Below are 16,504 nucleotides of genomic sequence, written 5' to 3' on the forward strand. Positions count from 1 at the left end.
CCCTCTTTCACTTATAAGGACTTATATGATTATATTGGTCCCATGTTCATAAGCCAAAATCTCTTTAGACATGTAAGGGAACATACAGATTCCTATGTGCATTTGGGAGAGGACATCTTTCTGCCCCCCAAAGTACACTAAGCCATCATATTGGGCAGCAAATAGACTCAAGGTTGAGTTTCAAATGTTGCCACCACTTTCTGCCACCCACAAGGATCAAATGTAGTATTGCTTGTATGGTAAAGACGCTAAATCAAATATAAAGGTATCAACACTTATTTCAGATAATTGTTTATATGATTACTCAAATTCTATAATTTTTTAAAATAAACCTAGAACTTTCAATGAAAATTACTTCATATGACATAAATAAGTACTGGTATAATTACAACTAGAAGAATCTTTGGGGGAAGGTATAGTTTAACTCGCTCATTGCAATGGATGAAATGCAAAGATTCAGAGAAATGGTGGCCTGTTCATGATGATAAAACTCATCAATGATTTACTATAGATCAGAACAAGGGCTCATTTCTAACCTAATGTCTGACCATTAAATCTAGATAAACTCAATAACTCCAAAGCAAAAATGGAAAATAAACCTACACCCTCTGCTCCTAACAATTTTCATTTCATTTATCTTTACAGTGTTTGAAATTTTCCTATAAGATTATCTAGGGTCTATATATTTTTCTAAAAAGGAGATAAGAATTTTTAAGATGCATGCATTATCCTTATCGTTTAATATCCTATGATGATGGAAATTATTGTATTTAAAGCAGAAATATCTCTTTTCTGAAAGATCAAAACAGTTGCTTTAGATGTTAGACGTGTTCTACTTTAGGAATCTTATTTCTAATAATTCTTTGCAAAGAGAGAACTAATTGGTTTATTTTTGAGTTTCTGTTGTGAAGCTACTATAATTTAAATGAATCGTGGCCTCATATTCTTAAAGGAGACAGGGCCTGGAGATAAACAATTTGAAGTGTATGATATTGACTTGTGATGTTTTTTGTTGGCAAGATACTTTTAAGTCCTATTTCATTCATCTTTATGATGTCTGAACGTGTTTGAAGTTGCTTTTTATTTCTGATAAACCCACCAATTTAAATTGGCAAAGATAAAGTAATTGTATAATTTAAGTTGTTATGGTTATTAGATTAGTTCCTTCTTCATATAGCTTGACTTAAAATCTCCATGATGCCAAAATCTTAGCTGAGAAAGACAACCAGTTATTCTGTCATTTGATAATGGCGGCTTTTTATCCTCTGACCCAAGGTCAATTGCATTGTTTTTGGTGAAAGATAGAGAACCATCGCTAAGAAAGATTTCACTGGGCAGCAATTCTGAATCTATTTCCTCTGATAAAATGTCAATATCTTTCTAGGACAAAATGTAGTTTTTTCTAGAAACAAAGGTGAAATTGGTTTGAAAATGTACTCCACAAATCAATCCTCTTCAATATAAAACATATGAGAAAGAAAAATTAACAAGTAATCCAATATGCTGTTAAGTTTCCATCTTTTTATTTTAATTCATCAAACATATTACATTTTCTCCAAAAATCCAATTTAGGAAAGCATTGATGTTCTTCTAATAGTTTCAGAGTTATAAAACTTGTAGTAAAACATCAGCTGCTGTGAACCTGTAAATCCTTGAAAACTAACAAGAGATAAGATCCTCTGAAAGAACAAACTCACAGGGCAATGCATGTTATGAGACATTGTAGGAGAGAAACTATGAAAAATAGCTATTAGGTACATAAAATAATGTACTTTGACAGATGATACTTTAGGAGTATGGTAAAAAGCATATTTATCATTTATAAAAAACATATTCTGTCCTCGAAAATTTTTCATCAACACAATTACATTTTACAAAAGCTTTTGTTAACTTTTAAAATGTGCATTTTTTCATCAAAGTGGTAAAGATATAACCCATCTAAACAGAAGATATAAATCTTAACTTTCCTTATAAAAATGTTAAGCCTCTTATAAAAGTTTTCATAAATATTGTAAGAGGCTAGTCAATTTCCTGAAACTGTTTGCACTGTAAGTAATCACATTCAATAAGGAATTCTGGTATAATGCATAAGCTCCTAAATATTGAGGTGCACTTAAACACATATATTAAAATGGTCTTCGAATAGAAATGTAGTGGGGAACAGAAGGAAACTGAGCAAGCAAAGCAAATCCAGGAAAAAGAAAACCCACAAATAAGCCTACATCATTACTACACAAGACCGGTTCCAGGCACCAGGAAAAACTCAGGTGATCATGGTCCCTTGGTCAGCACAGTTGTAATGCTCTTTGAACACAGGCAGCAAAACTGTGAGTAACCCTCCCACAGGACACACAGAGCCTCCAACCTGACACTTCTGAAATAGAAAGAGGTTGCTGGAGAATTATTTTAAGTTCCAACAGCTGGTAAGCGTGATCCCAGGATTCTTAGGCATCACCACAATGCCTACATCACAAAATCCCTTTAAAGGGCCCACTACCTAATACACTGGCCCTGCACAGTGATGCCCCGTGAAAATCCAGCTGCAGACCTTTTGCTATTTCATAGAATGATATAAACTGATGGACTGGATACATAGAAGCTACCTTGGACTTGGGCAGGAGGGATCTGAGTATTTGACCTACATACCGAGTCAATTGGATTTTCAATAATGTTTGGGTACACAAAGAACCTGAAGGATGCTTAATTCCATACTTTGGATAAAAAAGGAAGAAATCAAACCCATACACAGAGCACATCAGTCTTCCGTGGAATGAAGAACAATCTCTGAGGCCACCACCAGACAGAGTGATAATGTCATTATATACATCAATATCTTGCTAAAAAAGATGGCAAGGAACATTAAGGATTGATTCAGCATTTCCCCCTCCTATAACTCAGCTTACAGAACAGACTCCTGTGAATTCCTACGCTTCATCCACACCAGACCAAGAAATATGTTGATTTTCTTCTTTCATTTTTTTCTACCAGGATCATTTATGCTTTATGTGCAACAGATAATATAGTTTTATAGTATCATTGAAATCATCTGTTCCTAAATATCTATTTTAAGAATGAGAATCACAGAGATATCTTTCAGAAGCCAAAACCATCATAAGTTTCAGGTGCTTAGTTGCAGTAAACTGCCTGAAAACTTCCATGTCCACCCTATGGTCAATAATGAGGTCAAGTATTTCTAGTCAAGCCGCTGGACAACTATTGACCATCCAACCTGTGTAGAGGTTACATTTGTCTATAGTCTTGATATGTGTGATAACAAAGGTTGTATCTTCACCCAAGAAGCTGAAGTGGTATAGTACTTCCTCAAAAACATCTGTGGCAGTGTCAAAGACAAAGCCTAAGATGACAAATTAGAGGTTAGCGATCTAACTTTTAAACCTCAAGTTGAAGGGAAATCATAGATTCAGCAACATGAGTCAAACTTTGTTGGATACGAGTCCCTGCCACAGTCTGTAAAGACTAGTTTTTTTAAGAAAACAACTAATTTTTGTTATCCTGAGTAGAAAATTTCACCTCCTATCTTTATCTAAATAATACAGGTTGAAGAAGAGACTTTGTCTCCTTTGTGAGTAAAAAGAAATACATATAAGCAACAGCTATAATCATTCCAATGGGAATATTTGTTATTTTTTGTCTTTTAGGGAGACTGCTTGTCTTCCTTTAGTCAGTGTTCATGTTTCTCAAGCCATCTAAGGGAACAGGGCATAGAGATGTGAAAATTTATGCCAAATTAATGTGATGAGAAACCCACTTACCAAAGTACAGAAGTTATATCTAGCTATCTGTGGGTACTACAATAGCACTTCTCACTATTTCTAGGGATCCAATAACAAAATATATTCTTTCTGTCTCCACTCTGTTAGGCTTCCCTCATATAGCGATCATTGTAGTCAACCTGGAAACAAAAAATGATTCCACTGAAGGAATTGAAACTTCCACCTGGACTCTTTGGGATTGTCCTGTCATTGAATTAACAGGCAGAAAGAAGGTTACTGTACTTGTTGAGCAAAATGATTCTGATTATTAAGGTGAAATTGATTTGTTACTATTCTTATGTATAAGTATAAGAAGAACAGTGTACAAGTAAGAACAACTATGCCTGCAAAGTAGGAGATCTTATGGGGCATCACTTACATACTAAAACTATCATAAAATTAAAATTTATTAAATTCTATATGACCTATCAGAAACCTTTGAATTGGTGATGTCTTGGGTCTATATTTTGCTAAGACCTACTTAATTTTATATGGCTTTATCTTCATTCTCACTATCATAAAATAATTAAAACTTCTAAATAGTTGATACTATTTTCAGTATCTGACATTGACTATGTCTTATTTGTTACATGGGCTATTTGATATGTTGATATGGTGATACATTATTTGAGACTTTATCTGATAAAGGTATTCTATAGAATAACTTGAATTCGTTATTGATAATATTTTGATAATAGTGTAAGACCAATGCCTTGTTATCAAGATGAGGGCAGCACAACTTATCATGTATATTATATCATACAAATAAACAATGCTGAAAGAACTGATTTTAAAAACCCTCTGCTTTAATGTCTATACTCCATTATCTGCATCATTACGGGACACACATTTGTGATTTATGAAATAATGAGATAAGCGGTACAAAAAAGATCAGAGGATATTGGTGAAGTTTCATATACATCTAAAAATAAAGTGAAAGATGCTGAGACGAGTTACTCTTTGTACTCAAGGACATAATCACTGAAGTCGCTTTTACTTTCATCACGGTGAAATGTCTATACACGAATTGATGAGTAATGACAAGTGTCCCAGCCATTCCCAGGACCCTGCTAACTCCGTTTAATAAATGTATTCAGCTAATGAAGCAGAGTTCATAAGATCAATCTCCCCATGGTCTTTATATTTTTCTAATGGCCATCATATGAAATCATTTAGAGAATTCAGACCGGCAATATATAGGCATTCAGTATAGTTAGGCATCTTAATTAGGTCAGTCCTGCGCTATCAGAAAGCAGCATATCTTGCAAAGAATTTTGTGCAAAAATTTAATTTTATAGTTTGTTTCATAATATACCATTTAAATAACTACTTTCTCCAGAATCATATTTTAATATGCTAATCTAAATACCAAATTATTTCCTTCATAGGAACTTTAAGGTCACATGAAGTTTAAGGTTGACGGAAGTAACGTGTTTATCTCATTTTTTCTTTTATTCCCACCTTTTGGTTAATTTTCCACTTGTCCTTCAAACAGTGAAAAATGCTATAACCAAATTAATATTTACGATCCTGAATATTGCAGATATCTTTCTAAATTATCGATATTTTCTCCTGTGTTGATAGAAAGGGTTTAACCATTAGAATGTGACCATAGGCTATAGGAGATAGCTAACTAGCTAGCAAGATAGATGTGAAAATAAATTTTAAAAATTGTAGATTTATACTGATTAATGACCACCTCAAATAATGGATATACAAGTTAGTATTCATATGACAAATATCCAATCCAAGCTCATCCTAGACAAGTAAAACTCTCATTAATGTTTTATTTTTTTATTAAATCATAAACACATGGGTCATGTATACAACAATGCATTTATGGGGTACAATGTGCTGATTTCATATAGAATTAGGAATTCTTACATCACACTGGTTAATATATACTTCATCTCATTTACTTAGTTACTGTGTTAACACATTTATACTCTATATTAATAGATCCTACATGTACCCCTGCATTATGCATCATAGGTGTGATCCCACCATTCATCCTCCCTCTATCTGACCTTCCCCTCCCTTCTCATCCCCTCTACTCCCTCCTTCATCTTGGGCCATAATACTGAATACAAGGAATATTTTTTTCTTCTATTCTTGAGATACTTTACTAAGAAAGATATGTTCCAGCTTCATCCATGTAAATGTAAAAGAGGTAAAGTCTCTATCTTGTTTTAAGTCTGCATAATATTCCATGGTGTACATAGACCATAATTTATTAATCCATTCATGGGTTGATGGGCACTTGGACTTCTTTCATGACTTGGCTATCATGAATTGAGTTGCAATGAACAATCTGGTGCAAATATCTTTGTTATAAAGTGATTTTGGGGCTTTTGGATATACATCTAGTCAAGGAATTGCAGGATCAAACAGCAGGTCTACTTTTAGATCCCTGAGTATTCTCCAAACTTCTTTCCAAAAGGGATGTATTAGCTTGCACTCTCACCAGCAATGTAGAAGTGTTTCCTTTTCTCCACATCCATGCCAACATCTATAGTTTGGGGATTTTGTGATGTGGGCTACTCTTACTGGAGTTAGATGGTATCTCAAAGTGGTTTTGGTTTGCATTTCTCTGATGATTAAAGATGATGAGCATTATTTCATGTGTTTGTAGGCCATGCGCCTATCTTCTTCAGAGAAGCTTCTGTTCAAGTCCCTTGCCCACAATAAAATGGGAATACTTGTTCTTTTCTTATTAATAAGTTTGAGTTCTCTGTGGATTCTGGTTATCAAACCTCTGTCAGAAGCATAACCTGCAAATATCCTCTCCCATTCTTAGGGCTGTCTGCTTGCTTTACTTACTGTGTTCTTGGCTGTGCAGAAGCTTTTTAGTTTGATCAGATCCCAGTAATGTATTTTTGGTATTGCTTCAATTGCCTGGAGGGAGGTCTTCTCATAAAGTATTCTCCCAGGACAATTTCTTCAAGTGCTTCTCCTGCACTCTCTCCAAAAATCTTTATAGTTTCATGTCTTAAGTTTAAATCTCTTATCCAGTGAGAGTCAATTTTTGTTAATGGTGAAAGGTGTGGGTCCAGTTTCAGTCTTCTACAAGTTGCCAGCCAATTCTCCAAGAACCATTTGTTAAATAGGGAATCATTCCCCAATTTATATTTTTGATAGGCTTATCAAAGATCAAATGACAATAAGTGTCTGGGTTCATCTCTTGGTTCTCAATTCTGTTCCATACATCTACCTCTCTATTTTTATGCCAATACCATGCTGTTTTGATCACCATACATTTATACTATAGTTTGAAGTCTGGTAGTGTGATTCCTCCTGATTTGTTTTTATTTATGAGTACTGTCTTGGCTATTCAAGGTTTTTTCTGGTTCCATATAAAGAGAAGTACTATTTTTTCCAGATCTTTAAAGTATGATGGTGGTGCTTTGATAGAGATTGCATCAAATTTTTAAATGGCTTTGGGTAATATGGACATTTTAACAATGGTGATTCTTCCTAGCCATGAGTATGGTATGTTTTTCCTCCCATTAATGTTTTAAAATGACTGCTGTGTTGATAATTACAAACATATTAAGTTAACTTTACTAAAATAATTTGATATAAACATGGTTTAGAAAATGTATTGCATTTTTTATCAAAAAAATCTTGTTTATTTGGAAAATAATTATAAGTTGAATTAGAAAGTCAAAATTATATTTACACATACATAATAGTTTATAATACAAACTATAATTAAGCAACTTTTTTGGTTAAAGGAGTTTGTTACACTACTATTAATTGTAATACAAATTTTAAATAGTCTACATGTCCATAATTTGGAGGGAATGATGTAGTACATTTTTTTCTTTTCTGTAAATTCAATATAGTAAATGACTACAAATGTTTTTGTTACAATGTTACTTTCCTAATGCTTAAGTCAAGGCTATTGGTGTACCTGTTACCCTAATGATATTTAGTACCTGTTAGGTAGGTTCTTACACTTCCCCTCCTCCTTACTCCTCGATTCTGATTTCTAATGACTTTTACTTCTCTCTGTACCCAAGTGTGCCCATCAATTAATTCCAAATTTTTAGAGGGTACCTGTAATGTTTGTTTTTCCATTCCTGGGATAACTTTGCTTAGCATAATGGTCTTCAGTTCCACTGAAATTATTGTAAAATACATTAGTTCATTTCTTTTTATGGCTGAGTAGCTCTCTGTCGTGTGTGTACATGTGTGTATGCATCACTTTTTGTTAATCCACACATGAATCGATGGGCACTTAGGTTTATTACTCATCTTTGTAAGGGTGAATTGCGCTGCAATAAGCATCTGAGTGCAGGTGTATAATAAATGATGCAGGGAAATTTAATAGTCACCTGAAGAATGAAATATAACCCCTATCCCTCAACACCCTCAAAAATAAAATTCAAGATGTATATAAGACTTAAATATAAGGCATGAAACCATAAAAACTCTAGAAGAAAATGTTGGAAAAACTCTTCTGGACATGGCCTCGGCAAATAATTTGTGACTAAAACCACAAAAGCAATTATAACAACAACAAAAATTAAAAACTGGGATGTAATTAAATTAAGAAGTTTCTACACAGCAAAGGAATAATCAACAGATCAAATAAATAGACAATTTACAGAATGAAAGAAAATATTCAAAAGCTTATGGGGCCATATATCCAACAAAGGGCTAGTATCCAAAATCTGCTAAGAACTCCAACAAACTGCAAGAAAAAACACACCTCATTAAAGAGTGGGCAAAATTGCTGCATGCAGGGGATCATGCCTGTAATCCTAGCACTCTGGGAGGCCAAGGTGGGTGGATCACCTGAGCTCTGGTGTTCAGACCAGTCTGGGCAAGAGAGAGAACCCATCTCTACTAAAAATAGAAACACTATCCCAGCATTGAGCTACTATAGTCCCAGCTACTTGGCAGGCTGAGGCCAGAAGTTGCTTGAGCCCAGGAGTTTGAGGTTGCTGTCAGGTATGAAGGCATGGCATTCTACAAGGGCACAGAGAGAGACTCTGCCTCAAAAATAAAATAAATAAAGATTGGGCAAAGGCATGAGAAGTTTTTCAGAAGAATATAGAAAAATGGCCAAGAAATACATAATAAGAACTCAACTGCAGGTGCAATGGGAACAGAAGACCCCATTCATGGCTAGGGAAAATACCCCCAGAAAAAAGGGAAAAATAAAAAAGTAAGCTGAGTGAGGCAGAGCAAAGAAAAGTCAGCTCATTTACCTTTAAACCAGCCGCTGCTAAATTTCTTGTCTGAGCAAGTTTCCTGCTTTTCCTACAACTCTGGCCTATTGGGGATACAGCTTATAAACATCCCTGCTGGGTCTGTGAACACTCTGAAGAAAAGAATGCCCAGAGAAGAAATTGTGGCAAGGCCTGGCAAGATGCATTAACTTGGTCTTTTCCTGCCCAGGAAACAGTCAAAGCAGATACCCACTGTGGAGATTTGTATTCCCTGGGGCAGAGATCAAGGGAACAGCTTAAGCTCCAAATATGGGTAGAAGGGCTTATATCCCTTATCACAGAGAAAGACCCTCTGTCGTGGTGATGAGAGGAAAATTCCTCTCTCCCACCTATTCTTCAGAGGAGATTAACACCAGTAGCGCTGGACTCCATAGTGAACCAGCAGAGTTTAATTTGTGTGTGTGACCTCAGACAGGAGGCTGCCCCCCATACAAGGCTCAGGTTCCAGATTTCTCAAGGCTGCTCAGACCCTTAAAGTTAATGATTATAGAAACAATAGGAGCTGATATGCTCACTCTGAGAAACTGCTGGCATCTTTATTCCCTTCCTCAGCTTACCCTCTGGACTAATGAGCAAATAGCCTACAACAAAAGCTGGGTGGAACTGACAGTTGGGGCCACAGTCAGAACCCCACAAGGGGGCAGTGGCCCCCTGGGTTCCCACCTTTGAAAATTCTATTCCGTGCCTCTCGTCTCTTTCTATCTCCTCATTTCTAACTTTGTACTTCTTCAGTCGGTGGCTGCCATTTCCACAGGTCTTAGTGGACCCTGCCCCTAGGGCAGGACCCCAGCATTCAACATCACTAATCACCAGGAAAATGCAAATTAAAACCACAATGAGATATCACCTTACACTTGTCGGAATGGCTATTATTAAAAAGTAAAAGTAAAAGTAAATAAATAAATAAATAAATAAATAAACGATGCTGGCCTGAATGCTGAGAGAAACACTTATACCCTGTTGGTGGGACTGCAAGCTAGTACAATGTCTATGAGACACAGTACAAAAATCCCTCAAAGAATTAAAAGTAGATCTATCATTCAATCCAGCAGTCCCACCACTGAGTATCTACCTGAAGGGATGAAGTAGTTATTCAATTTATGATCATAATATTTATAATTTATATTATCTTCTCAATGAGGGCAAACGAATTATAAAAACTATTGATAGACTGAGATTTTTTCATTTATTGGTTTATTAAGTATTAAAATTGCTTATAGATTACTATGTATTTCTTATATATTTGACACATCTGCAGACATACATTTATATCGTTACATCCCTCTAGAAATCAGTAATGAAAATGAAAGCCTAAATAGAATAACTAAAATTTCACTACACGTAATATGTTAATTATATTTAAAATGTTGCTAGGTGGTATAACATTTTTATTACTATATATGCATAAAAGTTTATTACTATATATAGATATATCTAAGACAGGGCGGAACATGATTTCTGGAATAAGACTGCCTGGGTTTGATTCTCAATTCCATCACTTACCAGCAATATAATTCTAGCTTTTTCTATATGTCCAATCTTTAAGTTTGTTATAATATTTAGATGAATTAATGTATAGAAAGTATACCATGTTGTAATAGGATTATGAGAAAAAAATGTAGAAAGTGTATAGGGCCATTAGATTATAGGTGCCTAATTGAATGTATTTCCTTTCTATTATCATCATCATTGCCATCGTCATGTTATTATTTAAATGGCTACAACTTGCTCGGCGCCTGTGGCTCAAGTGGCTAAGGCATCAGCCACATACACCTGAGCTGGCGGGTTCGAATCCAGCCTGGCCCAGCCAACCAACAATGATGGCTGCAACCAAAAAATAGCTGGGCTTGTGTCAGGCGCTTGTAGTCCCAGCTGCTTGGGAGGCGGAGGCAGGAGAATCGCTTCAGCCCAGGAGTTGGAGGTTGCTGCAAGCTGTGATGCCACAGCACTCTACCCAGGGTGACAGTTTGAGGTTCTGTCTCAATAAATAAATAAATAAATGAATAAATAAAAATAAAAATAAATGGCTACAACCATTTGATAAAGAATTTGAACTGGATAGGTTCCTGAAGATTTTGGTTCTGGCCACAAATGTAAAATTAGGAAGACTGCATAGGAAAAGAGAATGGGGCACTTTATTTAAATATTTTGACTGCTTATAATTAATTAGCACTTAATAATGAAGAGTACAAACAGGCTACTAGTTTTGACCAAGATAGTGAATTAATCCAGAGATGCTAGCTTCTTGCCGAAAGCAAACTCTATTGATATCAAAAAAGACCTCAGAGAATAGACGCTAAAGTCCCATAATATAATCAAGTGACACTGTTGAGACCTGAGGAAGGTGATGGTATGCGCAAGTTGTATTTGGGGGACAGTGTAGATATTAATGTTTATAGAGTATTGCTGTTTCTGTCCATGATCTACTGTGAGAAGATCCAGGCTGCTAACATGTTTCTCATCAAAGGAAAATCAACTTTGGTAGTTTTCTCATACAGAGTTTAATTCAGGTATCAATTGCTAAATGTTCAAAGACACAATTTCTAGACAATAGCAAAATACAGTAGAGTGATCTACTGACCAAATAAGTGAGAAAAACAGAAAAATATACCAGATATGAGTTCAAGTTAGCTTAAGGCTCAATTTTACACACACACAAAGTACACACATATATTCACATACATATATATTCACAAAAAGACGTAACTGTGTCTTTTTTATTTTTATGTATTATTATTATTATTTTGTTGTTGTTGTTGAGACAGAGCCTCAAGCTGTTGCCTTGGGTAGAGCGCCATGGCATCACAGCTCACAGCAACCTCCAACTCTTGGGCTCAAGCAATTCTCCTGCCTCTGCCTCCCAAGTAGCTGGGACTACAGGCGCCCGCCACAACGCCCGGCTATTTTTTGGTTGCAGCTGTCATTGTTGTTTGGCAGGCCCGGGCTGGATTCGAACCCGCCAGATTAGGTGTATGTGGCTGGCACCTTAGCCGCTTGAGGCACAGGTGCCGAACCATAAACATGTCTTTAACACATTTATTTAACAATAAATTCACAAAGCTTATATATATCTTTAATAATGCAATGTATATTTAACTACATAAAGTTTTAGCACCTCAGACAATATATATTCACATTTATTTGGATATTAAAATCTAGGAAAAACAATTTGGTTACTAGAAATGGTTCGAATCTTACAATTGTAATTTTACTTAAGAAAAGCAAAATTGAAAGAATTTCCTATTTCCTAGACGAGGAGGAAGAGAAGGAGGATTTTTACAGTTTGCTAATAGAGGTGTTGAGAAAGGAACAGAAATCTTTTATCACTGAAATTTTAACACTTGTCTGAAAGAAAACAAGGTATAAGTGCCCCCAGATGTTTTCAAACATTAATTTAAGCAAAACAAAGTTGTCCTCATCCTTTTTTTCCTCTATTGATTTGGAATGACTCCTTGAAATAAATTGGCTATCCCTGGACAATTGTACAAACTGTCCATTTCTGTGTTCCGATTGAGCTCTTAAATTCATCTCCCTTGATTATATTTTCATTGTAACAAAGAGAATATATAGCGATAACCTGGCAATTGGGAAGTTTTTTCTGTGTGAGGAATGTAATGCTACTTGAATTTCTTCTCAGGGCAGCACAATCATCTTCAGTTTCTCTCATGCAAATTTTGCAAAGATTCAGGCAATTATTTTCTATTGCCTCAGCCATACACTGGTTAATATCAAACTGACCCATCTGTTTGTTTTTCATTTTCACTGCCCTTTTAAACTTGTTTCTTTTTTTAGGGCTGTTTGTATAATTTTAATATATATATTTTAGTATATATATTTTGCTATTAGAACCTGAACATCTTAATGTGCTTTATGGTCAATTTTGCTTCTCATTTAGTCCTAAAATCATCAACAGTCCTTTCCTGAATAGATTTTAGCTTTACCACAAGTGGCTACTCTTCTAAGTGCTATTTACTTCATTTGCAAATGGCTTTTCTCTTTATATTGTCAATGCATGGTGTGCAAACCCATTAGCAGAGCAAATGGAAGGATCTCTACACAGTAAAGCCTTTTCTAGAACTTAAAGTCTACTAGTTAAAAAGTGAGTCTCTGCTCACTTCATTTTTATATTTACAAATAGGCAACACAGTCAACAAATGCCTTTAAATAGATAAAAACACAGATAAATCTCTATAAATTTTCCTGACCTATATACATTTAACATAATTTACACATTTTGGTTTTTTCAATAATTTAAATGCTATATTTGCCCTTCTTTAAACCAATATATTATCATCAGAAGTTTCCTACTGATTAAGCCTGCTTATTTATCATGCGTTGGTCTAAGATATGGCGGATGACTTAAACTTAAGGTGTTGTTTTTAATATCTGTGTGTCACCCTCAAGATCCAGCACTGAAGTTATAACATTCAAAGTGGCAGGCAGATGTTGAACAAAATAAACTGTATTCAGTCAGTGGAAATAAACAAAACACATGGCAAAAAGAGAAAACAAGTAAAACAGACCTTTTTTTCTTTTAAAATTATTATGAATTTTTAAAAATTATTATGGGTACACAATATTTATGTATCTTTATAGGGAATGTGTGATGTATTGATGAAGTCATATAATGGGAGTTAATCACATCAGGGTAATTGGGATATATATCACTCTAGCATTCACCATTTCTTTGTGGTAAGAACATTTCCAGTTGGATCTTCTTAGTTATTTTAAAGAATACACTAATTTATTGTTGATTATACTCACTTTGTTACAATAGCAAACATGTTCATTCTATCTATATAACTATAATTTGGCACCCATTAGCCAGTTTATTCCTGTCTTCCACTATTTTCCTCAGTCTCTGGTAAAAGTCATTTTACCCTCTGTCTCCATGAGATCAATTATTTTTAATATTTAGCTCCTACACAGTTGGAAACATGAAGGATTTGTCTTTCTTTCCTTCTTTTTAATTATTAAATCATAGATGTGTACATTAGTGCAACCAAGGGGCACAATGTGCTGGTTTCATATACAATCTGAAATATTCTCATCAAACTGTTCGATGTAGCCTTCTGGCATTTTCTTAGCTATTATATGTAGACATTTGTATTCTGAATTTAGTAAGTTTAGCCTGTACCCATTCTAAGATGAAACATAGGTGTGGCCCCACCAATTACCCTCCCTCCACCATAACCTCCCCCCTCCCTCCCCTCCCTTGGCCCTTTCCCCATATTCTTGTGCTAAAGTTGAGTTATAGCCTTCATGTGAAATCTATAAATTAGCTTCATAGTAGGGCTGAGTACATTGGATACTTTTTCTTCCATTCTTGAGATACTTTGCTAAGAAGAATGTGTTCCAGCTCCATCCATGTAAACATGAAAGAGGTAAAGTCTCCATCTTTCTTTAAGGCTGCATAATATTCCATGGTATACATGTACCACAATTTGCTAGTGCTTTCGTGGGTTGATGGGCACTTGGGCTTCTTCCATGACTTAGCAATTATGAATTGGGCTGCAATAAACATTCTGGTACAGATGTCTTTGTTATATTGTGATTTTTGGTCTTCTGGGTATATACCTAGTAAAGGAATTATAGCATCGAAAGGCAGGTCTATTTTTAGGTCTCTAAGTATTCTCCAAACATCCTTCCAAAAGGAACATATTAGTGTGCATTCAAACCAGCATTGTAGAAGTCTGCCCTTTTCTCCACATCCACACCAACGTCTCTGGTTTTGGGATTTTGTTATGTGGGCTACTCTTACTAGGGTTTGGTGATATCTCAAAGTAGTTTTGATTTGCATTTCTCTGATAATTAAGGGTGATGAGCTTTTGGTCATGTGTCTTTAGATCATGCGTCTGTCTTCTTTAGGGAAGTTTCTCTTCAAGTCCTTTGCCCACCCTGAGATGGGATTACTTGCTCTTCTCTTGCTAATACATTTGATTTCTCTGTGGATTCTGGTTATTAAACCTTTCTTGGAGGTATAACCTGCAAATATTTTTTTCCCATTCTGAGGGCTATCTGCTTGCTATATTTACTATGTTCTTGGCTGTGCAGAAGCTTTTTAGTTTGATCAGGTCCCAGTAATGTATTTTTGAAGCTGCTTCAATTGCCGGGGGGGGGGGGTCCTCCTCATAAAATACTCGCCCAGACCGATTTCTTCAAGGGTTTTCCCTGCACTCTCTTCTAGTATTTTTATAGTTTCGTGTCTTAAGTTTAAATCTTTAATCCAGTGGGAGTCTATCTTAGTTAATGATGAAAGGTGTGGGTCCAATTTCAGTCTTCTACAGGTTGCCAGCCAGTTCACCCAGCACCATTTGTTAAATAGGGAATTTTTTCCCCACTGAATGTTTTTAATTGGCTTGTCAAAAATCACATAACGGTAAGTAGCTGGATTCATCTTTTGGTTCTCTGTTCTGTTCCAGATATCTATCTGTTTTTGTGCCAGTACCATGCTGTTTTGATCACTATCGGTTTATAGTACAGTTTCAGGTCTGGTAGCGTGATTCCTCCTGCTTTGTTTTTATTTCTGAGTAATGTCTTGGCTATTCGGGTTTTTTCTGATTTCATGTAAAATGAAGTATTATTTTTTCAAGATCTTTAAAATATGACTGTGGAGCTTTAATAGAAATTGCATTAAAATTATATATTGCTTTGGGCAGTATAGACATTTTAACAATGTTGATTCTTCCCAGACATCAGCATGGTATGTTTTTCCATTTGTTAACATATTCAGCTATTTCTTTTCTTAAAGTTTCATAGTACTCTTCATAGAGATCTTTCATGTCCTTGGTTAGGTATACTCCCAAATATTTCATCTTCTTTGGCACTACTGTAAAAGGACTAGAATACGTGACTGTTTTGGCTATTGTTGGTATATATAAAGGCTACAGATTTATGGGTGTTTTTTTTGGTGGCCTGAGACATTGCTGTATTCCTTGATCACTTCTAAAAGTTTTGTAGTAGAATCCCTGGTGTTTTCCAGGTATATGATCATATCATCTGAGAAGAGCAAAAGTTTGATCTCTTCTGACCCTATGTGGATACCCTTGATCACCTTTTCTTTCCTAATTTCAATGGCTAAAACTTCCATTACAATGTTAAAGAGCAATGGAGACAATAGGCAATCTTGCCTGGTTCCTGATCTAAGTGGAAATGATTTCAATTTAACACCATTCAATATGATATTGGCTGTAGGTTTGCTGTACATGGCCTCTATTAGTTTAAGAAATGTCCCTTCTATACCAATTTTCTTAAGTGTTCTGATCATGAAGGGATGCTGGATATTATTGAAAGCTTTTTCTGCATCAATTGAGAGAATCATATGGTGTTTATATTTTAGTTTGTTTATGTGCTGAATTACATTTATAGATTTGCATATATTGAACCAGCCTTGAGACCCTGGGACCAAATCCCACTTGGTCGTGGTGTATAATTTTTTTGATGTGTTGTTTGATTCTGTTTATTAGGATCTTATTGAGTATTTTAGCATAAATA

The sequence above is a fragment of the Nycticebus coucang genome, chromosome 1 (assembly GCF_027406575.1).
Source record: "Nycticebus coucang isolate mNycCou1 chromosome 1, mNycCou1.pri, whole genome shotgun sequence".
Lineage (NCBI taxonomy): Eukaryota > Metazoa > Chordata > Mammalia > Primates > Lorisidae > Nycticebus > Nycticebus coucang.